The following is a 25,483-nucleotide window of genomic DNA, read 5'->3' on the forward strand; positions in this document are numbered from 1 at the left end:
TGCACCAGCCAACTGATAAGGAGGACCGAGAAGGTAATTAAAACCATCAAACAGTGGACAAATGACAGCAACATCAATGAGCAAGTGGACATGGTCCCATCATACATCTCCTTCTGTGTGGACAATATTATTCCTAACAAGAAGGTCACAATCTTCCCCAACAATAAACTTTTGGTGACCAAAGAACCCAAAGAAATCCTCAACAAGAAAAAGAGAAACAAACATTTACATGAGGGAACCTTCGCTCAGCTTGGCAGGGTCTCAAGAACATGGCAGCTGTGAATACTGCTTCCACCATCCACAAGCTCATTCAGGTTGCAAGCAAACACAAAAATCAAACACAACACATGGGCCAGACATCATCAGTGTCTCTACTCTGAGGTACTGTGCTGAGCAGCTAGGGGGACATGTTCCATCTCCTGTTCCAGAGCTCCATGACCAGTGGCATAGTCCTCCAGCTGAGGAAACACTTCACAGTTATTCCCATACAGGGCACTATCAAGGCCCTGAATGACCTTAGGCCTGTGGCTCCCACCTCTCCTGTGATGAAGGCTATGGAGAGGGTCGTTGATAACCATATCAAGGCAGCACACTCTCAGATGGATCCACTTCTGTTTGCATACTGCGTGGGCATATGGATTGATGATGGGCCCCAGGGGGCCAGGCCCACCCATCTGGGAATTTGGCCCTCCCAGGAGAAATTGGCGTTATATGCATGGACTTACCAGGATGTAAGTCCCAGGCCCAATGACGTGAAAGGGCCCACGAGGCTCCAAGGGAAAAAAAAAAAAAATCACAGGGAGGAAAAAGCTCCTGCGTCGTTTGTACATTTTTTGTTCATTTGTGGTGTCTGGATTTAGAGCAAAGTTCTTTAGTATTTCTGCTGCTCCTTAGCGGAAACCAAAAGTGCGTTTGTTTTGTTGGCAGTACCAGTTGTCACCTTTACACTTTTAGTTTCACTCTTCTTTAATCTTTCTGTAATCTCTTTCTGTTTCTAAGAAGTTTTATTAACAATCTAAGCTTCAGTTCGTGGCAGTTACTGCAATTCAGTTTTTGTCGGCATGTGACACCAGAGGAGGAAGTTAAAGCAGCGAGCTGGGATTGACACGCCGGCCAGTGTTTTGATCTGACCAGTGAGCGTGTTATCCTGTGACTTTCAGCTAAACGTGTCGTGGTTGTCGTGGTGACGGCCGCTGTTGAAAACACAAACAAAACATGTACAGTGAAACAGTGAAAACATTTAATTAAAATGTTGAATTAAAACGGAATCATACTTGAGTTAATATTGATGTCACTGGAAAGTGACATTGTTAAACCCTGAATATTACGACCAGTAAAACCAGGAGGAAGATGTTTTAAAGGTAGGAATGGACTTCGGTTGTTTCATCTGTTTGTGTGTGTGTGCGTGTGTGTGTGTGTGTGTGTGTAAGCATGCATATGCGTGCATTATGTGTGAGAGAGATGGTCTACAGTGAACCGGTCTGTACTTTTTGGTGAAACAGTTACTGTACCATATACGTATGCTTCATTATGGGCTTATACTGATATCTGGTGCTACAACAGTCATAAAATTTTAAAAAAATTAAACTGCAGTCATGAATGGTTGTTGATGCAGGTGGACCCATCCATGATAACCAAAATGCCCGGCCAGTTACTTTCCTCTGGCACAGGGAATGTTGATGACGCAAAAGCATTCATTATAGACATCACACATAAGCATCTGGAACACCCCAACATTACATCAACACTCCAGTTTGCAGACTTCTCCCAGGTATTCACACCCTGCAGCCACACATTCTTGCTGAAAAACTCTACACCCGTTTCCACCTGGATAACCGTCTTAGGCCGTATTCAGACCAAATCAGGCGGTGTGGCGTTCAGCCACAGGGTCGAGCGGAGGTGTGTGGGGGTGTGGGCGTGGGCGTGTTTATTTGTACTCTAGAATGTAACAGCTGTGAGACAATCTGAAAATAACGTTTTATTGATATTTCCGTCCGCAGTCCGGTGTGGCGCCACAGTGGCCAAAACAGCCGCAGCTGAAACGCACTACTCCCATTGGCATTTTCACCGCATCGCCGGATTTGATCTGAATACAGCCTAATACTGTGGATAATGGACTTTCTCACCAACAGGTCACAGAGAGTGCTGGTCAACAACACCTTCTCAGGTTTGCTGATGACACGGTCCTCCTGTCTCTTCTTTCAGACCTGTTACAGGACCACAGCTCAGCTCTTGAGTTTGCGGAGTGGTATGACAACTCCTGCCTGGAACTTACTATGAACAAGACAGAGGAGATGGTAGTGACCTTCTCCAACAAGCAGATGGAACTGGCTGCAGCAGTCATCACCACTATCCATGGGAAGCCCGTAGAGATTGTTGAGGAATTTATGTACCTGGGCACAATCTTCGATAACTTACTGAAATTTGCCTCCAACACAGAGGAGATCCTCAGGAAATGCCAGCAGTGGCAGTACCTCCCGAGGAAGCTCAACTCCTTTGGAGTCAGCAAGGTCTTCCTTACAACATTTTACTACTCCTTCATTGAGAGCATTATGACATACTCATCATATTCACCTGCTGGTTCCACTTCATCAGCCTCCAGAACAGAAACCACCTGCAGAGTGTCATGGGAAATCTTCAGATAGGCCAATAAATCTTCAGGTCACCCATAACTTAGCATTAAACTCAAAACTCAGAAAGAGAAAGACTCAAAGAAAAACACTGGAAGCTGAAAGAGTTCAATGTGAATAGGTTTACTGTGCATTAAAGTGAAATACAGAGCAAACTGAGGCTTTGACCCAGGATAAATAACCTAATGCAAAATCATAAAACATTATATTATATACCTCTCATAACCCCTCTTAATGCAGAGCTTATGTTCTAAACTCCACCACACTTGACTTTGACACTTTGGAAATAAACCAGACATGATTCATCTAAAAAAAAGGTGTCTCAAACTTCTCTAACATGTATCAATTGTACCTGGCATTTTCCACATTTCTCACAATACACATGGCCTAGTGGCCTTCAATCATTACACAGGAAATCAAAATGTGACATTATTGATCATCCCCTTCCAAATTCCCCTGGGAACCGTCTCTTATTGACATAAATGTTATCTTTGCACAGTTACAAACATGTTGCACATTTACTAGCATAACTGATTGTTGGGGACATCTGTCTCCACTACAAAAGCACAGTCAAAGTCTGCTCCAAAATTATTGGACTCCCTGTCAGAGAACTCTCCACTCTATACGAGCAGCAGATGTTAAGGTCAGCTGACAGGACCCCTCACATAACCTGTACCCTGCATTTGAGCAGCTCCCCTCAGGACGCCGGCTTTGTCGCCCAGGCTGCAGGACACAGAGGAGAAGGGCAGCCTTTGTCCTCAAGGCTTTTCAGCTCCTCTACTCAACTCTTGCTTGTAGGTTGTGCTAGTATATGTGCCTCTGCAAATTGCCCCTCCGGGACAAATAAAGTGCTTTGAATTGAATTGAATTGAATTGTTCCATCTGATCCCCTTCTCATACTCTTATACTCTATGTCTTACTTGGAGGATGCAGGTCTAGATTGCTCCCTGTCAACCGTGGATCAGGGAGTGATCTAGACCTGCACCAGGGATCCCTGGCATCCAGAAGCTCTAGTACATTCAGAACAGCACTGACAGGTTCCTGATGAGAGTGTGAAAACATGAACATATAACACCAATGTTGTTTTCATTGCACTGGCTCCCTGTCTCCTACAGGATTGACTACAAAGTCCTACTCACATACAAATCCATCAACAGACATGCGCCTTCCTACCTACAGGAACTGATCATACCACAAACCTACACCCACACCCTCAGATCTGCCGGCAGTTTGCTCCTCCAGGCCCCCAGTACTAAACTCTCCACCATTGGGGATGGAGCCTTCTGCTCTGCTGCACCACGCTTGTGAAACAGCCTTACTAACCATCTGAGGGCAGCATAGACCCTAGACTCTTTTAAAGCAGGATTAAAAACCTTTTTACAGAGGGCCCTGTGTCCAAATCTAGACTATATATGTATGTGTGTGTATTACGTGCTTTTAAAATAAATTTGTGTTTAAAAAATTACATCAATCTTAATGTTGTGGGGTTTTTTTGTTTTTATTTTTCACAGACAGTGGCAGATAGGAGGTCAGTAGGGGACCAAATGTTTGCCCGAGAGCCCTCAACAGGGTGACACAACTGTGTGCAGTAGTTAGATTACCTGGTAGCTGAAGTCTGCACAGGTGTAACTAATAACATTAATGATGGCTCCGTTCTATTCAAGTGTCCCAGCAGCTTAAGCCATGACAGTGTGACAGTGAGTCAGCATGCAGCTAAATTAAATTCAGCCCTCATTCATTTTATTATTTACACCTACTTGCTCTCAAAGGTCATTACAGTTGGAGTCAAAGTTCACCAAACTTGAATTTTCAGCACAGTGCCACTTCATGTAGCATGCTGCATCCATCACCACAGGACCTTCACAACATAAAACGTACAGTAATGGCAGGGGTGAGCTGACATGCTTTTTTCTGTTATAGTGTAAATGTAGCTGAATAATTAGGTGGCTGCAGCCTGCTGAGGAATGAAGGAAATCATTTTGAGGAATCTTCATGTTAATATGTTTGGCTGGATCACTGAATAAGCTGTTTCTTTAAAATTGTCTCTTTTGACTATATCAACATGCAGATGGTAAATAAGTGAAATACCAAGGTTATTACAGGTTTTAATTATTTTAAAGTTTTAACAGTTCTGTTGTAGCTGTATTGAGTTATTTTTGTACAATACATACCTGAATAATCCCAGAGCTGCTGACACACAGGTCTCTTGTGGCTGTGATGAGGACAACAATGAGCACAGTTATTGAGAAGACCGCTGTCATCTCATTGGAATGTCAGTGATTTAAAATCCGATAGAGCTTTTATATCATTGATTTCTCTATTATCCACAAGATCTGATCCAAAGGAAAACTTCAAATAATTAATGGTCATTTTTATTGGATTTCAGTTAGTTGTACAGCAGTGGATTGCAGTCAGGGTCATTTCTAACTATTTCACTGCCTGAGGACAGACCCACTGCTGCCCTTCTCCTCCATCCTCTTCTCTTTTTAACAACACTGACAGCTTTGATGTTATCATCAAATAACTTCAATCACCAATATTCTAATTTCATGGAACTTCAACTTGCTGTCACATCATCATCATCTTCAAGTTTTGTAGTGTGTCAGTATTGAACTGAACTTAACCCACCTGTACGGACCCCACTGACACTCCCACCATAGATCCCTGTCAGGCCGGAGCTGCTGTCCTTTTCACACTAGAGCAGAATCCAAATGTCCACACTTACAGATTTGTGGATTTTAAAGCCTGTAAAATATTGTATACTTTCTGTTCTGTGTGCTTTCTGCTGAGTTTCTGAGGACTTTAAATAGACTCTCAGCTAACCTATAGACATTTTGCGCCTGCATATGTGTCAGCATCCTTTCAGGTTCAGTGTCTCACCCTGTGAAAAAGGCAGCAACAGTCTGCTAAAAATAGGCCTCACTTTTACTGTTACAGTTTATCTGCACAAAAGCCTTGTCCTCACATAGTAGATCTGATTAGTTTTGGGAACACCTTGCTGCATACATTGCCTAGTAATGATGGAAATGGCAGGACTTTCAGCAACTGAAGTGTCTCTCGTTTAAATAAGAGACTTTGTTATGACAACTCACAGTCTTCAACCTGCACATTTACAGCAGCCAGCATCATCATGATTGGCAGGCAAAAAAAAGACTTCAATTAAAACAGAGAAGAAGGAATAAAAGATTCTGAGTTGCTAAGGAGTCCCCAAGGCCATGGTCCAGTGTTTCCTTACTATCCCAGAGACAGCCTGGTCAAATGGAGTGAATAATAAATTGGATTACTCTTACCAGTAGGTAGTCAATCTGTTGGCCCTGTGTTTGAGCCTGGCTCTTTAAAGCCAGTAATGATCAGTAAACAGAGAGAGGGCTTTTCATGGTCTCAGCGCAATTTACAGATGAGCTACAGCAGGGAGGCAAACAGAGAGAAGAGTAACACACACTGCAAATCCCTGCTCCCTCCCCTGCTATACTGTATGTGCTGTGCTTCTTACATCTGGAGAGCTACAGAACCGCCATCACTGCTCCGTATGTTCCAAGCCTTTACAAAAAGCAAAAGAAAACATGGTTCAACACTTATATTTGATACAGTTTTTTAGAACAAATACCAATAAACAGCTTTCCATTAAATAAGTGCTGATCAAACATACAGTTTAGACAGAATTTGGGGGGTGGGGTCCCGTGCTGCACTTTCAAAACAGGCTAGGCTTACAGTACATCAACCACTTAATTTAAGCAGTTTACACTGTTGTGGGCTCTATAATAATGTGCAGGGATCACAAATGGGGTTGGTATTTAGCTTACTATGTACACTAGCCAGCTAGCATCATCTCATGACAAAAATGTACATACCACTATGTTTAACTTAAACATCTTTCTTCTCCTTCCTCTGGTTGGAAGATTGAGTATGTGAAATTAATGACAAAAAGGTTCTTCCTCTTCCTTAGTGCCCCCCTCTCCCAGCCCAAGGTGTAAAGCAGCACTGCAAATAAGGCAAGCTTTCAACCATCTCAGTAATCATAGCTTATATTTAAACATGCCATGTACAAAGATACATTATGAAATAACCTAAACTCCAGGTGCATTTACTCTCTTTTTTCTTATCTTCAGCAAATGGAACTTCCTTAGGTGTTATCATGTGACCAAGGTATGGAACTGCAATCACATTATAACAGGTGGTTGCGTATGGGTGGAGATGGTAACCACTGTCGATGACCTTTGGCCTCTTCTCAGTGGATGCTGCAAGAGGTTTTGGTCTGGTGTTCACAGACATGTGTTCATTTAGTCTCTTCTTCAGGGTCCTTGCAGTTTCATTGATGTCATGTTCCCCACAGCTATTACATATGATGTCATGATGATGTCATACACCACTCCAGTCTTCCTCTCAGAGGGAGTCATGTCTTTGAGGTGCACCAGCAGAGATCTTGATGTGTTGAGTGGTTTGTAGTAAGAATAGTCTTTCCTGGTCAAAAGTCAGAGTGGGATTCTCATCATCCACTCCTTGTGACTGATGACAAACATGAAGTGAAGAGTTTGAAAGATGTGGGTATTTACCAGGCATGGAGGGTCTAATGAAAGATGCGGTTGAGATGAATTATGAGAAATGTATGGTCCAGTGCTTTTGGAGTTTGACCTCTCTTGTTTTATATTGACGAAGCACTAAATGTATGTACTCTCTTTATATTTTCCTCCGAAAATGTATTGGCAACATAGTTACAGCCAGTATTCATACATGACTTGTGAAACATATTTTTTCCTGGATCTAATTGGTAGTGACATTGTTGGAACAGCCTTGGTTTCTGTGGAGAGGGTTTCCTATTATGGTATAGTAACTCTAAGGCTGAAAAACAGGAGCATATCATCTTTAGCATCCTATATTATTTTTTGTAAAGGGAAGAGTGTCATTGTGGCAGGATAGTTTGGACAAGCTTTGAACAGACTCTTTTCATCCCCAGCATGAAGAAAGTACTTTTCAAACGCAATTTTCAGCCAGCACCAATATTTTAGAGCACCTGAAAAAGGTTGGTGACATAGAAACAGATACATTTCTTTCTTTGTTGTTGTTGTTGTTGTTGTTTCTGTTCCATTTGAGGCAGCTCTCCCAGTAACTCTATCAAGTCCACACACAGTTAGCTGGCTCCTCTTTATTGCTACCCAGACCTTGTGGCTCACTTCCAGTCAATTTCAAACTCTCCACACCAACTGTTTGACATGATGTAATGAGGATTCAGTTGGATTCAGGTCCTTCAATTGTTTTCAAGCAGGATTGATACCCAGCAAGCAGCAGCCACAGAGGAGTCGATGCAACTGGAGGAAACATGAAGGCAGACATGACAACAGCAGGAACCAATGAGGCTGGAGTTGGGCTGTGCAAACTATATAATAGAAGCAGTGTACATTTATGAAACAGAAATAAACATGTCTTTGTTTTATTTTATTCATTACCTTATTTTTTTTTACAAACCCGTAGGGACAGGAGACGAAGTTGGTGATGTCTGTGTCACCAGTTCACCAGTTAGTGTCTGAACCTTTGGAGACTAGGCAACAAGTAAAACTAATGCTTATTTTGATGGCACTTTGAATACATGTAAGCCTGAATCACTCAAGCCAAGAGCTCATTTGGACTAGTTAGATCAGGATCACACTGATCTGTTGAGCTGATAATTATAATTAGATAAACTATAATTAGAAAATGGATACAATGAACCATGTCATATGTTTTCACTAGAGGTTCCTCCTCGATTGCACCCACCTAAAAACTGCAGAAACATGCAGTAATATTGGATTTCCTTTTAGTATTTTAATGATTTCATTAAAGCAAGATAACACCTATTTAAAATATTCACACATCTCATCCCTGTACCTCAGGACAGTTCAGCTTCATACTTGTGCATGTGAACCAGTCTTTCCTCAAACCAGTCAACCTAACATCTGATGATAATGATGTGATTGGAATAGTAATAAAAGTGCTGCTTCACTAGCAACAAATAAACAAAAAATTACATTTTCATTATAATTATGATGTGATTTGTGAGTTTTAACAAAAAGTGGTCCAAGTCCCCCTTATACTTCCAGGGGCATATGACTATCCGTAACATTGTTGGCATTGCTATGTAAATTTTCTTTTTTTTTTTTTACAGTGGGAGAATTATGTGTCATGTGTCATTATACTGTCAACTAATCCTGGTCCCAGCCTGTAGAGTTCATTGCAACAGGTGCCCCTTGCCTTTTTCCAGAGAAGATTAAGTTAAAAAAAAAAAGTCAATGTCAGGTTCACCCTAAATACCCCACCCTCACCCCCAAAATATAAAAGCATAAATCAGCTGTTGGCAGTGTAGAGAGTAATACAACTTTGAGGAAAGTTGTAATACACAATGACATTGAGAAACTAAGAGTGTATGTAATATTAATAGCACTACAATACTACTTGCTTATAGCACTAGTACTAGTACTAGTTTTTGTCAGTAGTTTACAGCGCTGACCAGTGTCATGGTGTTTTGGGCAAACTCCATTCCTCCCTACCACTCATTCATATCCCCTGTAATTGACCCCTTTCTATGCAAATAAGCCTCATTGTAAAAACAGTCTAATTCACAAAGACCAGCACTAATTGCCACATGCAATTAGGCTGGAGTTATTAGCGTCTCCAGACCTTCTACTCACCTCACTAACCTAATTTACGACTGCTTTACACAATACATGCATCAGCGTCTGTGTGTACCCATCAGAAGCTCTGTCAGAAATTGACTTTCTATCCAGTTTTTATCCAGTTTAAGGCCATATCTATTTTTATACACTTTTAGATATTGGTCATTTTAATCTCATCTTTTAACAGGATAAGGATTTTTAATCATCAGACACAGATCTCAAGCTGTTTTAACGACTTGTCTTCTGCAGGTATTCTCGTGAAAGCACAAGAGCACACGTCTGAGAATGCCACTCTCACTGATCTTAAGTTTTCCATCTTCATGATTGTGTTGTTTTGTGAGTTATTCCGGAATTGAATTCATCTATAATGGCTGTGAATGTGGACTGCAATCATCAATAGTCACAGTTGAAGGAGGATATCGACCACCTGAAGACAGAACTTCAAGAAAAGGATCAGCTGATAGACAGCTTTATCTCTATTGCTGCTGCCCAGGCAAAGCATATTTCCTATATGCAATCCTCCAGCCTTATCACCCAAGCAGCCCAATAGCCCTCCTCTCCAATGTCACAACTGGTGTCAGCCTCTGCAGCCACCCTTCCCCAGCTGCCTTTGATGCACATCGGCACTGGGCTGGCCCATACGGAGAGTCCTGTAGCCGAAGTGAAGGGCCATTCCTCCGAATGAGAGCTCGTGGCGGGGGCACCGGACACCACCACCTCCTTTAACTCTCTCTAACTGCTCCATATCCCTGATGGATGAGGTTTGGTCCATCCTAGTGATGCCACTGCAGTCCCGCTTGACCCCAAGCTGTTGGACCCCACTCCAGCTATGGCCCCTCCCGTCACCGTTGCATCTCTTCCACCTGTGGCCAGTGCAGATTGGGTGGCTTGTTACTCCACAGTCAGGACGAAGCACCGTAGGATGCTGCAGAGGCCGTCATCAGACACTTGGGAGGTCTTCCTTGGGCTGAGCCTCCTCACTCCTGCCCACCTGCGCAGACCTTCCAACCTGAACCACTGTCCTCATCACAGACGGTGAGAGCTGGCTGCCCAGTCCAAAAGCAAATGTAAATAATTTAATCTATGTCCCCATTAGCTCTCTCACCTCTGCTCTCCCAAGCATATCTGCTCCTGCCTTGGCTAAAATAGCTCTGATCAATGTAAGATCTCTATTAAATCAGACTTGTATTTTAATAACTTTTTCATCACCCATGGCCTGGACTTCTTCCTGCTGACAGAAATGTGGCTTAACATTGATGAGCTTGCTCTCACTTATTGAACTCTGTCCTGATGACTGTGCCTTTTTTTAGCACACCTAGATCCTCCGGACAAGGTGGGGGTTGTGTCATTGTGTTAAAAAAAACATTTTAACTGCTGCCTATTAAATCGTGATAATTTCTCCAGTTTTGAGGTGCAATTTATTGAAGTTGGCCTGGCAAATTCCCTCTTTATTGCACTTGTCTATTGTACACCAAGAATACATAAAGACTTCATTTCACAATTTGCTGACTTTCAAACATCATACCCAACTTTGACAGTCCTGATTCTTGGTGATTTTAATATCTAAGTTTGCTGTTCCTCTAAACCCCTTGTGACTGATTTTATGCATCTGGTGGAATCTTTTAACCTTACATAGTTCATTACTACCCACAAGCTAGGCCATTCAACCTAGTTTTAACATTTGGCTTTATGATTCACGATATGGAAACAATTGATGCTTGTCTGTTAGATCATAATGCAATCTCGTTTGATACCTCTCTGCCTTCTTTTCCAACTAAACCTCATCTCCTTGCTTGCCGCTCTTGCTTCATTAACTCTTCAAATGCCAATAAATGCACTGATGCCCTCGTGGCTGCCCCCATTACCTGCACTATTGAGGCTTCTCCTCCTTAAGTCAAAAAAACCTAAACCTAAAAGCCTGCCCTGGCTTAATGAAGCCACTAGAGCCCTTAAGAGGGAGTGCAGAAAAGCACAGCAGAAGTGGAAGTGTGATAAGCTTCAAATTTCTCTTGAAATTTTAAAGGTTACTTGTCACAACTATCAGGCAGCAAGAGCAAAATACTTCTCTGAAATCATTATCATCACCAACAACTCCCATAATCCCAAGGTCATATTCAATACCATTAATGCTCTCATCTGTTCTGTGCCCCAGCAAAGTGTGAGGAATTTTTTAAAATCTTTCATCTCCAAAGTTGAACACATCAGATTAAACATTTCCCCTTGCACCTGTGACCTAGTTGTCTCACTGGTCTGTTCATCCACCTTGGACTGCTTTCAACCCATCTCATTACCCTCCCTCATAAAGACTGTTTCACCCATGAAACCTGCAAGCTGCCCCCTTGATATTGTTCCCACTGCTCTCCTGAAGGAGGTCTTTGACACGACCAGTCCCAGCATCCTCTCCATAATCAACAGCTTCCTGGCCACTGGTACTGTTCCAACCTGCCTAAAACACACAGTGCTCCAGCCCCTCTTGAAAAAAACCCAACCTAGACCCCACCCTACTTAGTAACTATGGACCAATCTCTAAGCTCCCATTCTCATCAAAAAATCTTGAAAAGGTTATCCTATATCAGTTCCTGCTGTACTTACACCAAATAACATCTTGGAAAAATTCCAGTCTGGTTTTAGGGCCCACTATAGCACAGAATCTGCCTTGCTGAAAGTATCCAATGACCTGCTCCTTTTAGTCAACTCTGGTTACTGTACTGCCCTGACTCTACTTGACCTCACTGCAACATTTGATACAGTAGACCATAACATTTTAATCAACTCTCTCCAGTATGGGGTTGGTGTTATTGGCTCTGCCTTAAACTGGTTCACCTCATACCTCAGCAATAGAAGCTTCTCTGCCAACATAGGCAATTCTTCCTCTCTCCTAGCCTGTCTCTCCTGCAGTGTCCCACAAGTTTCCATCCTAGTTCCCATCATGTTCTCTGTTTACATGCTTCCCCTTGGTCAAATCATCCAAAAGTACAACATCTCCTTCCACTGCTATGCAGATGACACGCAATTGTAACTCCCCCTGAAACCAAATGACCAGTCCAACCTTTTCGGTCTTATGAACTGCCTTAAGGACATTAAGTGTTGGATGGCACAAAACTTGCTACGAGACCAAGACTGAAGCTGTCCTATCTGGCCCCTCTGACTCCACCAAATCAATTTACGACAGCCTAGGCAACCTGTCCACCTGTGTCAAACCCCATGTGAACCCTTTCATGCATGAATTATGATAACTTCAGTCAGGATTTTTTTCCTAAGTGTTTTTATTCTCCCTTTATTCTCAGTTAGGCATGAAAAAAAATATTTGAACTTCATTTTTTTGAACATGCATTTTTCATGTCCACTCAGGTGGAGGTATGTATGTATTTAACAAATTAATTAATAAAATGTTATATTATTTGAAAACTATAAAATAATATATACTTTCAAAGCTGTTAAACTAATGTTTTAACATATTTTAACATATTCTAATACTGTTCAATGCAACGCAAAACCATTGAACCTTGTTCCTGACTCCTCAGCCTCTTCCCTTTGTCTTACTGCATTTATTAGCACATGAGCTACAGATGACTTGAAATGCCGAAGATCCTTCTTTTCTAACCCAGACATTCTTTTGCGGTGCCAGGCTTTCCCTCAGCATCCTCAGCTCCCTCAACATCCTTATCCCCCTCAACATCACCAGGATCCTTAACCCACTCAGCCCCCTCAACATCCTCAGCCCTCCAGCATCCTCAGCTCCCTGAGTGTCCTTAGCCCCCTCAAAACTGCAAGTTACATTCTAATGACATAAATCAATTGATTTACAGCCAAAAGAGTTACTCTAGATGAAGTATTTTCAAGAACAACAAAGTCGCAGTAATAGTATAATAATGTAGTTGAAATATAGTCAGCGATGGATTATGTCCAACTTAGTGGACAGATGATTAACCGTCATTTTCTCCCAACATACAAGCAATACTTGGGAATTTTAGAATATGTTGGGTTAAAAATAATGTTATCCCAGCAAATGTCTTTTAACATCATAGGTATCTATAGGCCCCCTTCTGCAGATGACACTTTCTATGATCAACTCACAGAAGTCTTGAAAGAGTGCAATCTCAACAAAGAATTAATACTTATGGATGGTTTTAATGTGAACTGGGAGGATAAAACTAAGAGAAAAAAACTAAAAATTATCACAAAGAAATTCCAACTAGGACAACTAGTAAAAGGCCACTAGGATTGCAAAATGCAAATCCAGTACACAAATTGATCTGATATTTACTAACAAACCAGAAAGAATAACTAAAAGTTATGATTTAATCACTGGCTTATCAGATCACATCCTAACCCTATGTGTGAGAAAACTGACTAAAAGTAGATTTAAGACCACAGCAACTAAGACAATGATCCTTCAATGCATACCCAGAGCTAAGCAAGAAGAATTTATCAATGAAATTAATAGCTTGAACTGGGATGATGTACTGTCCTCTGATGACCTGGATTATGGCTGTGATACTTTTACTCACAGAATTAACTTTGTGAGGGAAAGATTTAATGTGAGGATACAGATCAAATCTAAAAATAAAAACAATTTACCGTGGTTTAATGAAAATTCATGGAAACTAATGAAATCTAGAGATGCTGCACTAAGGAAGGCAATTAAAACTAGAAGAGACACTGACATGCTGATTTAGAAAAGTTTAAGGAACAAAGTTATCCAAGAGCTAAGAGAAGCTAAATCTCATTTTTATCTCAATATTTTGAATGAGGCAAAAAGCAACAGTAAATTGATCTGGAAAAACACCGATAATCTCACAAAGAGGGACCCAAAATTTTTTAGAGGATTTTAAACTCAAAGTACAGGGAAAGTTAATTGAAGATCATTTTACTGTTGCTTCTGTCTTTAATATTTTTTTTCTTGAGTCTGTACATATGAGTTAGTTTCATTAATTTACATAAAAGAAACTGGATATCGTTCCTATAGATGCTACAGGTCAGGTTTTCGAGCTGGTAGAGACTAATGAGTTACAAGTAAACAAAATCATCAGCTCCTTAAAAAGCTCCAAAAGTAGAGATGCTTTCCAATTTGACACTGTGTTTGTCAAATCACACAAAGATATTTTAACTCCCCCTATTGCTCATTTAATTAACTGATCTTTTAAACACAGTTCCTTTCCTGATGACTGGAAATGTGCCATTTCCAGTCATCAGGAAAGGTTGCTGAGAAAATTGTCATTAAACAAGTGACAACATTTCTTAATACAAGCAATTTTGGTCTACACTGTATGCAATTTGGCTTTAGAGCAAATCATTCCACCAAAACTGCTACCTAGCACTAAATAGAGCAAATTAAATCAAGACTTGACAATGGAGGAATAGTTGGTGTTGTATTTTTAGATCTGCGTAAAGCATTCATTACAGTCAATCATGATGTTTTAATATCGAAACTCTCTAAATTTAACTTCTCTTCTAGAGCACTGGCATGGATGTCTTCATATTTATCTAATAGAATACGTGTTAAAGTTGATGACACACTGTCCAGTAACATGAAGTGCACAATGGGTGTTCCACAAGGGTCAGTGTTAGGTCCCCTATTATTTAGCCTCTATATTAATGATCTCCCTCAACAGTGTCATGATGTAGAACTACAAATGTATGCAGATGACACTGTTGTGTACACACATGCAAAAACAGCTGAGTTAGCTGCTGCTAAGCTAACAACTGCATTGGAAAGGATCACACATTGGCTTGATTAATCATGTCTGAGTCTAAATGTAAACAAGACAAAAGGTATGTTTTTCTTTAACTATGGTACAACCTCCTAATGCTGATATTTTCATGAAAGGTGAACATAGGTGACATAGTTACTGATTTTAGATATCTAGACAAATTTGAACTTTAAGAAACATTTAAAAAAACGGTTAAAACCATAAAGTACACCTTAGCAAATTTTAGACATATTAGAAACTGTCTCTCTTTGGAGGCAGCCAAGATATTTATGCATGCTATGATTCTTTCCCATATGTCTTATTGCATCACATGTTGGGGGCAGGTTGGAGAAACAGCCATAAAACCTATTGAGTCCTTATGCAAACATACTCTAAAAACTCTGGACAAAAAACCAATGCATTTCTATGTCTGTAGGGAACTGGAGAAATACAATTTACTGAGCTTTGAGAATTTTAGATTATTCTCAAATTTGTGCCTAGTTTATAAAATTTTAAATGGTTTTGCCCCTCCTCCACTGTGTGACTTTGTGTACACTCGCTCAGTAAGTTCTATTAGATCCTCCAGAATATCATCTATACAAGATTGTACCATACCATTTCGTCGCACTGCATTTGAGCAGTCAGCTTTCTCTGTGAAAGCCACAACTCAGTGGAATGCCCTACCTGATGATATGAAGAACTGTAGTTCTATCAATACATTCAAGGCCAAACTAAAAAATGTACTAAAGACCAATCAGCTGTGTGACCACTGAATCTAGTTTACATTATTCATTTCTAATTGACATTGTGGGTGTATGTGATGTGCTGTTGTGTGTAGCTTTGTATTTTGTATTTTGTATGGTGTGTTCTGTGTGGGTTTTTTTTGTTTGTTTGTTTTGTTTTGTTTTGTTTTGTTTTTTTTGTTTGTTTTTTTTTTGTTTTTTTTGCTTTGTACTGTTATTGTTGTGCTGTTGTATGTTTTGATTGTGGGGGATTACGGATGCAAATTCGCTTCAAGCTAACTCCAGTGTAGTGCATCTTTAATGTTTAAAACTGCACACTGTCCCAATCAATAAATCAAATCAAATTAATCCTAGGGGTGATATTTGACTCCGCCCTAAAGTTTAACAAGCAGGTCAATGTGGTAGTAAAAGCTAGCTTCTTTCAGCTCCGCACTATTGCTAAAATCAAGTCTTTCCTCTCATTGAAAGACCTTGAAAAAGTCATCCATGCCTTCATTTCCTCCCGCTTAAACTACTGCACATGGGGATTAGTCAGTCATCCCTATCTCACCTGCAATTGGTCCAGAATGACTACTGACAGGTGAGAGGAAGAGAGAGAGAGCCCATTTTAGCCCTATTCTGGTCTCTCTCCACTGGTGTGTGGTTCAGGATTGATTTCAAGGTTCTACGATTTGTTTTTAAAACCCTGGGGCTCCTGGCTGTCCCGCAAAGAAATCTTTAGCTCAGGCTTGTGCAGCCCCTAGACTGTGGAGCAGCATCCCCCTTGCTATCAGATCTGCCTCCTCCACTGATTCCTTCAAGTCCAGGCTCAAAACACACTTTTAAGGCCTAAACGCACTGGAAGCGTCTGATGCACGTGTTTTGAATTATGCCCATTGTTTTCAATGGCCGAACACGCACTAGAAGCGTTATGATGCGCGTCAAGGCAGTTTGATGCACCTACTCCGACCTTGTCTCGATTTTTGGAGCGTCAAATGAGGACCCAGCGCCCAAAGCTGTTTTCTCTGCAGCCAAAAAAGAGAGAGATAGCGCAGGTCAGCTGAGTACTGGCGAGCTAGAGAGAGAGAGACAGCGCGGCGGTGGTTGAGCAAGGAGAGCGAGAGGTAGTGAGAAGTGAAAAGTGACCTGAGATGACTTTTGTTGTGATTTGGTGCTATGTAAATAAAAATCGATTGATTGATTGATTGATTGATTGATTTTGTTCTGTACAGCACTTTGGCCACCTTGTGTTGTTTTTAAATATGCTCTATAAATAAATGTGACTTGACTTGACTTCAGATAGTTGGTGTTAACTGCACACACACTCACTCCTCACTCACTCTCTTTCTGTCTTCCCTCTCTCTCTTGAAATCCTCAGGCTTGTAAGGCTTGAATGATAGTGAATTGATATTGAATGACATCAAGGGTGAAATCTTCAGTGAGACATCAAGGGGGATCAAGTGAGTTTGGGGTGGTAGGCTTATCTCGGACTTTCAGCTACTTAAAAATAAAAATGTCCTGACAGCTCTGATGAAGCTCAGGATTCATCCATAAGGGCTGCTTTATTATAAACAATGCCACCGTATAAACTTGGAATCTGTGTGTGTACCAAAACACAGAACATTAATTATGGTCAGATCCTGACAGATCCGGTGCTAATGAAGTTGCTGCTGCTGTGCCGCATTCGTAAATGCTCAGTTTGGAGACGCAACAATCGTTTCAGCTGCTGTTTGATGCTGCAGCCAGCTGTGACATGCAGCTAGCTGTGGGCAACAAACAGGACATCAGTACTGATGTTTCTGCGAAATCCCGGATACATTCAGTGACACCTGAACAACATTACTGTAAGATTCAGAGATTATTCCAACACATTTCAGACTTGCCAGAGTCACATTAATAGATGTAGCCTATTTTGATGGACATTCCGGAAGATTATGTTATAGATGTGAAACACTAGAGAAGTAAAAGGAGCAAATTACATGAAAGCTGGTTAGTGACTGTGGAGAGCTCTGTGTGTGTGCACCTCTGCCAATTAAAGACACAAAATTTGAGGCTTTTTGCCCTCTGCAGTTTTCATTATGGACCAATCTGTGTGCTGAAATGTAGAGAAAAGCCTGGAATGCTGGAAACTGCTCCACTCACTCACACAGATAGAAAACAAGGGTAAATTGCACTCAGCTGCAAAACTTTATTGGCGTGTTTGCGCAAGCATATCATTAGCGCAAAATATTTTATGGATAGGGCCTTAAAATGGGGCAGACTGTGGGTGCAAATGCTATGCAATTCACGGTGCTATTAGCAGGCGCAATCCATTCTTTGTGGATTTGGCCCTAAATGTTTTTCAGTTTGGTCTCAATATGATGATGATGTGTGATTATCACACAGCACACAGCTTCCTCCTCCATCTTTACAGAGTAACTATACCTTCAAATTCTGCTAGCTCCCTCCCTCCCAGCAAATTTCAAAATTGCAACAGAGGAGTGGAGGGTAACAACTGTAATTATATGAATAAAGCTTCAGTGTTTGTCAGGAGTAACTAGGGGTTGAGGTGTGGGTGTCTGTCTGAGTTTGAATGCAATTCTGTTCAGACTCAAAGGACAAGTTCACAGTTTTCCCAGTCTGTCTTAAAACAATGGTCAGGTGTCCATATGAACAGTGAAAGAGGTTTTCCTCCCTGTAATCATTCCTCCTGTTCATACTGACTATTAAAAGATCCCTGTCGAATGTGCTTTCAATGTAAGTGATAGAGGCGAAAATCCACAGTGTGTCCACACAGTCATTTAAAAGTTGATGTGAATCTTATATGAGGCTTCAGCAGTCTGAGTTAGTCATATCAAGTGGATATCTGCCATATTTACAGTCTTTTTAGCATCAAATTCCCTCTTTGTGTTTCCTCGGACAGTGTTTCCCTGTTGAGCTGCGGTGGAAGTATAGTAACAAAAAGAGAGACTTTGGCACTAAAGAGACTGTAACATTGAAAGATATCAACCTGATTTGACTCATTTGGGCAGCTGAAGCTTAAATTAGCTTCAGATAAACTTTTAAATACATTTTTGTACAAAAGGAGGACTGTGGATTCTGGTCCCCATCACTTACATTGTAATTGCATTATAAAGGGATCTTCTAATGGCCAGTATGAACAGGAGGAATGATTACAGCAAGAAAAACACGTTTCAATTTTCATTTGGGCTCCTGATAGTTCTTTTAAGACACATTTGAAACACTGTGAATGCGTCCTTTAATTGAGGTGTTACGTTGCTCTTGAATTATTTAAATTGATGGTTCTGGTTTTTAAATGATTTTTGTAAAAAAGACACAGTTAAATGCTGCCTTTAACCTGATGAAGCAGTCTCTTTCTCCCTCTCAGCATCTGCCTCATGCCCCCTCCCTCCCTCTTTTCTTTGATTTGATGTTGTTCGACACAAACAAACGCTAATATCACTGAGCTTAACACATAAATGCCTTTCATCTCTGCATCATAAATAATTGTGAGATTGTTGTAAATATCCAAACAGAAACATTGAAATTGTCCAAGTGCTGGAGGGGGCAAAGCCAAATGTAGGTCAAAGGATGGATTTGCATTCAGCCTTTTCCATATGTATGCTGATGATTTAAGGGTGCAGAAATTCACTTAGAGTGCAAAGGGTAGCACCAAGAAATTGGATACATATTGAAGTGACACTTTGTTGTTGAAAATTGAAATTGAAAGCAGAAAGCAGAAAGTCCAAATAAATCAGGGAAGCAAAACAAGTGCAACAATCTGCCTGCCTGTGTGTGTGTGTGTATGTGTGTGTGTGTGTGTGTGTGTGTGTGTGTGTGTGTGTGTGTGTGTGTGTGTGTGTGTGTGTGTGTGTGTTTGTGTGTGTATGGAAAGACTCTCACAGCAAGAATGATGGATGCCTAACCTATCCATCAGCATTATAAAAACAGCCTGCAGTGAGTTCCAGGTCTAATGCACCGCTCAACCTCAGCTCTAACAAAGACGAGTCCAGTGATTTGCTATAATTGTGTAGATAACTGGCAGTTTTAATCACATGCGGCTCTCACTATATGGAGGAAGACATTCAGTGATTGACGATATATTGAAGAAAGATCTCCCCTGGTATCCAAATCAAACTCTTGGTCATTTAAGACAACATGTTGTTTCTCCTTGTGAGTGGCGACAAAGGAAGGCATTAATAAAATCCAGCTATTCATTGTCCACATGCATGTTGTGGCAAAATTCTAATTTATCTTTGATGATTTAAGTGAATTTGATCATCATGAAAAGCAGACACTGGAGAGTAAGTCATTAATTACATGAGACTCCTCACACAATAGATCTTGAGCTGTGTCCCAGTTGCAAACCATGTTCTGGTTCTGTTTTGAGTATGTAAGACCCAAGTAGACCTACTTAAAATTTCTAACAAAAAGTTAAGACTTGACTGCAAAAAGGTTGGGCCTGCACTTCTTTAACCGTATCACCAGACCAGTATGCTGGTATTGGATGGCTTTGTTAAACTTTTAATAACAACATTTTTTAATGTTCAGTACCATTTTTAATGTTTACTTCAACAAAATTAATGCCTGCATTCATCCACTTGGGGGCAGTGCCACATATGGTATTTAAGGTTAATTATCACCTTATAAAATTGCCTGTTTACATATCCAGCAGACACAGAGGAACATTTGCATTGTCATCATATTTCTGGCCCCCTGGTCAATGTAAGATGATTATGTACTGTCTTTTCAGCTCTGGTTTGGTCTCCACATATTCCAATGGACCCACGAAGAAGTAAAAAAAAATGGTCAGATTATAAATGGGAGGAAAAAAGCACATCAGTCTACACAAAGAAAGCCAGACGGCAACAGGAGGAGGGCCAGCAGGCCCTGCTTTATCTAGTATGGATCAACGCATTACTTCTATTTTTGGGCCACACAGTTTGTGTGCAATTGTTGATAACCACAAGGGAGGCACAGACACACAGATGGAATATGGTATGTTGGTTGTTTTATTAAGATGGGTATATTAAGCTAAACAGAATTTTTTATTAAACAAAATGTTCCATAGATTCAGGCGATGACCACGTGGCTCCCCAGGGACACAGGAGATTGAGGGTGGAAAGACTGCATCTACCACCGGTGCCAGTGGGCATAGGGAGGCTTCTTCTACTGCTTATGCGTAATCTTTGCCAAACCCTGCAAATCAGCCGTGTATGCGTGTCCTCACAGATGCTGTGTTGGAGTCACAGAGAGAGATTATTAACGCAATTGACAACGTTGCAATGGAGTTGAGGGAAATACAGGTTATGTCTGACATATGTAGCAGTATGTGTGTGTGTGTGTATATATATATATATATATATATATATATATATGTGTGTATTTTTGTGTGTGTATGTGAGTATTGGAGCCTGTTTTCTATACACTTTGTATTACACACATGAAACTTTACTAAGCTATAGTTGACACATCACATTAAGATTCAAGATTCAAGATTTCGTGTCTTGTCATTTTCTTGTGTATTTGCATACACACACACAAAAAAATGAAATGCTATTCCTCCCAGTCCACAGCAGTGAAAAACAACAGGGAGGATAAAGATATACCTTTATCTAAAAAATCACTTGAATGATAAAATGATAAAAACATATAAATCCCAAGGGAAAAACAAAAAAACAAAAAAAGAACAAGAAGTTAGCAGCACAATGCATTAATGTGCATTTAGAGAGAAAAAAGCATGTCTCAGTTCGATGTAGACAGCTCTTGGACAACAAGTGACCAGCACTGACGGGGGAGTTATATAATCCATTTTGCTATCTAGGGAATATTTGGCAACATGATAATTGAAACTGCTGTTTATATGGGTGAGCAGTTACTAGCTTGCACTCCTCTGCATCTGCTCTGCTTCCACGTCCTATTACACCACTTTTGATGTTTCCTCTCTGGTGCAGCTCCAGGCAAGGCCGTGGTCTCCTTTGGGTCCATGGGGTGTAGCAGACCAGGCGCGCTCAGCTGATTTAACTCTTCTAGCCAGTGCTGCTGTTTGAGCTTGCTAATGTGGGACCCCATGATTCTGATGGTCATCAGGTCGCAGGTGCTCAGGGGGGAAGGAAACACCATTCATTTGTGCCACATTATGCAACACATTATCTAATGATATAGCTACTCTGGATGGCATTACCCTGGCCTCCAACACCACCGTAAGGAATCTGGGAGTTATCTTTGATCAGGATATGTCCTTTAACTCCCACATAAATCAAATCTCGAGGACTGCCTTTTTTCATTTACGTAATATCGCAGAAATCAGGCACATCCTGTCCCAAAAAGATGCAGAAAAACTAGTTCACGCATTTGTTACTTCTAGGCTGGATTATTGCAATTCCTTATTATCAGGCTGCCCTAACAAGTCTCTAAAGACTCTCCAGCTGGTCCAGAATGCAGCTGCACGTGTACTGACTAAAACTAGAAAAAGAGATCACATTTCTCCCATTTTAGCTTCACTACATTGGCTTCCTGTAAAATCTAGAATAGAATTTAAAATCCTTCTCCTAACTTACAAAGCCCTTAATGGTCAGGCACCATCATGAAGACCATCATCTTGAAGAGCTCATAATACCGCATTATCCCACTAGAACACTGCGCTCCCAGTATGCAGGCTTACTGGTGGTTCCTACAGTCTTTAAAAGTAGAATGGGAGGCAGAGCCTTCAGCTATCAGGTTCCTCTCCTGTGGAACCATCTTCCAGATTCGGTCCGGGGTGCAGACACCCTCTCTATGTTTAAGAGTAGGCTTAAAACTTTCCTTTTTGATAAAGCTTATAGTTAGGGCCGACCAGGCTCACCTTGGATCAGCCCTTAGTTATGCTGCTATAGGCCTAGACTACTGGGGGACTTCCCATGATGCACTGAGCTCCTCTCTCCTCCTCCTCCTCTCCATCTGTATGCATTCATGTAACATCAATGCATGTCACTAACTTTGCTCATCTCACAGGAAACCCTGGGTTCTGGGCCGAGCCTTTGCGGTCCTTCACAGTCCTGTCTGCCCCCCCCCTCTCCCTCTTTCTTTCTCTCTCTCAACCCAACCAGTCAAAGCAGATGGCCGCCCACCAAGAGCCGGGTTCTGCTTGAGGTTTCTACCCGTTAAAGTGGAGTTTTTCCTTACCGCTGTCGCCAAGTGCTTGCTCATGGGGGAATTGTTGGGTCTCTGTAAATTAAAGAGTATAGTCTTGACCTGCTCTATGTGAAAAGTGCCTTGAGATGACTTTTGTTGTGATATGGTGCTATATAAATAAAAATTGATTGATTGAATTGATTGAACACAGCAAAGGCCCGGATTATCTTGCACACCTTTTCTGGCTGGTGTACTAATCTACCATCAGATGCATCCAGGCACAGCCTACAACACAGGCTGTGCACTATATTGTAGTGCACTTGTTGCACTGTCTGTGGATTAATAAATGGGGTCAATAGCGACAGGATAGACACACAACAGATTTTAAAATTTAATCTCAATATTAGGCATATATTTTCACTGGCAGAAATCTTACCAAGAAGCCATTCATCCATTACCACATCAGCCTGCAGGTTTCTCCCAACGCTGCTTTGAGAGAGTATACATGCATCATGGGTAGAGCCTAGCCATTTAGCCACAATGTTTGTTAACACCTTTTGTGCATCACAAGTTATCTGGACACTGACAGAATGACATTGCTTTCTGTTCACAAATACATATTCATCCTCCTGTGGTGCCCTTATTGCAACATGTGTGCAGTCAATTGATCTGATCATGTTTGGAAAACCGGACATTGCTGCAAATTGCATTTTGATGTCGGCCTACCCACCTGCATTTTATGGGAATCTGATGTATCTCTGACTTAGATTAATAATGCCATCCCACACTGTGGGCATACATGGCTTAATGTTGACTGAAATATCCCAGCAAGCCCCTGTTGAAAGGTGTTGTCCAAATCCAAGTGTTCTTAAAACCTGAAGACTGATCATCATCATTATCCAGAAAATTAGAACAATCTCTAATAACTCTTTCTTGTCTTATAGCAACATTGGCAAGGTCCTCCAACAACGCCAGAGCTGCTATCCTTGTCACGACCATTAAGCATGTTTGCAGCTATTTATAACACTTATAGTGTCATCATCTGCAGTAACGTCTTAAACATCAGACAGCTGTCCAAAATTGCGATGGTTAGTAGATATTAAAACAGTATTGAAACAGTTTACAGAATGCCTCACAATAAATAATGATATAAGATAAATGATGCTGAAGGAAACATTGAACACACAAACACAATTTATGAATTGTAAAATTGTTATTGCAGTGTAAACAGCAAAACTCATAATAATGAATGCAAGCTCTGTGAAGTTGGCTATTTTGTTTTATTTTAAATTCCATGTCTCGCCTTATTTTGCATTTTCACTTTGCTGTATCACACTTGGCATGCTCTGGAAAACTGTGTATACGCATGGTCAAAAGAATGCATGAGGTGGTGTGCACATTCTCACTGCACATTCTGTGTTTATAAATACCAGTTTATGTGCGGGAAATAGCGTATGCATTGTTTTGTGCATACGCATTGTTTATCTGGCCCCTGGTGCTTGTAATCTCCCACCTGGACTACAACAAATCTCTCCTCTCCAGAGCCCCTGTGTTGGCCACCAGACCAGATGGACATACAGAAAGAAAGACTCCATACCCTCCAACAATGTTACCTTGCAAGGCAGCTGGATTTACAACATCATGACATCACAAGATCACATGAGAATCCATCTTGTCAGGCTTCAAGTTATCTACTTGTGTTCGAACCACCAGTGGTTCAGACCAATCAGCATTGCAAATCCAGCTGCTTCACAAGGTAAGACGGTGATAGAAAGATGGTTCATCCAATCACCTGCCAAGTTTTTTTTGAAAGTGCCTGCCCTTTTCCAAACAGTCTCCATGGATGACTTCTCAGATGGTTCTGTGTAACAACCCACCTGGCACGTCAGGTTACCAACAATGACCCATCATGTAAACATCAAAGACATATCAGTAGGAAATATCAAAGCATGTCTCCAGATTATGTGGGTAAGAGTTTGACTAGCACCAAGCAGATCTTCTATATCCACAACTTTCCATAACTCTGATAATGCTGTTTGTCGTGACAGGCCTTTAGGCTAAAATGAAACTCCAGAGACCTTCCCAGACAGAGAAATCTTCTACGTCTTCTACGGTAAAATCAATATGTCAACTCGGACTCTAAGCACTTTGAGTGCTTTACATACTCTCTCATCAGACTGTTGCTTTGTCTGCATGAAATTTTGTCTTTACTTACTGTCCTGACAGGTTGATCCTCCTCCCTCCATCTGTCTCTCCACTGCATGGCACTTCTATTAGAGGTGGCAGGCAGTGCTCACATTACCATTCAGCGTAGCAATATGGCGAGATGAAGCTGGGGAGGGGAGGGGGACACTTCAAAGCCCCCATTCAGCAGTTCAGATCTGCAGACGGTTTAGCTGAAGCCACAGTGGAAAAGAAAAAAAAAAAAGAAACACTTTCAAAGGAAGGTCTGAAATAGTATACAGGAGCAGTGGGATAGAGACTGAAAAAGAAAGGGACAAAGTCATTGAGATATACTGCAAAAGACAAAGACAGAGAGGGACAGTAAAATAAAATATTGGTTTGCTGAGTGAGTGATGGAGTTGATAATCTAAAATTAAGACGTTAATGAATGTAACATTATAGATGTGCTGTTGTTACACAGACAATTTCTATATCTCCTTACCCACACTCTCTATAAAACACACACACACACACAT

Source organism: Thunnus albacares, chromosome 10, assembly GCF_914725855.1.
Source record: "Thunnus albacares chromosome 10, fThuAlb1.1, whole genome shotgun sequence".
In the NCBI taxonomy this organism is placed as follows: Eukaryota; Metazoa; Chordata; class Actinopteri; order Scombriformes; family Scombridae; genus Thunnus; species Thunnus albacares.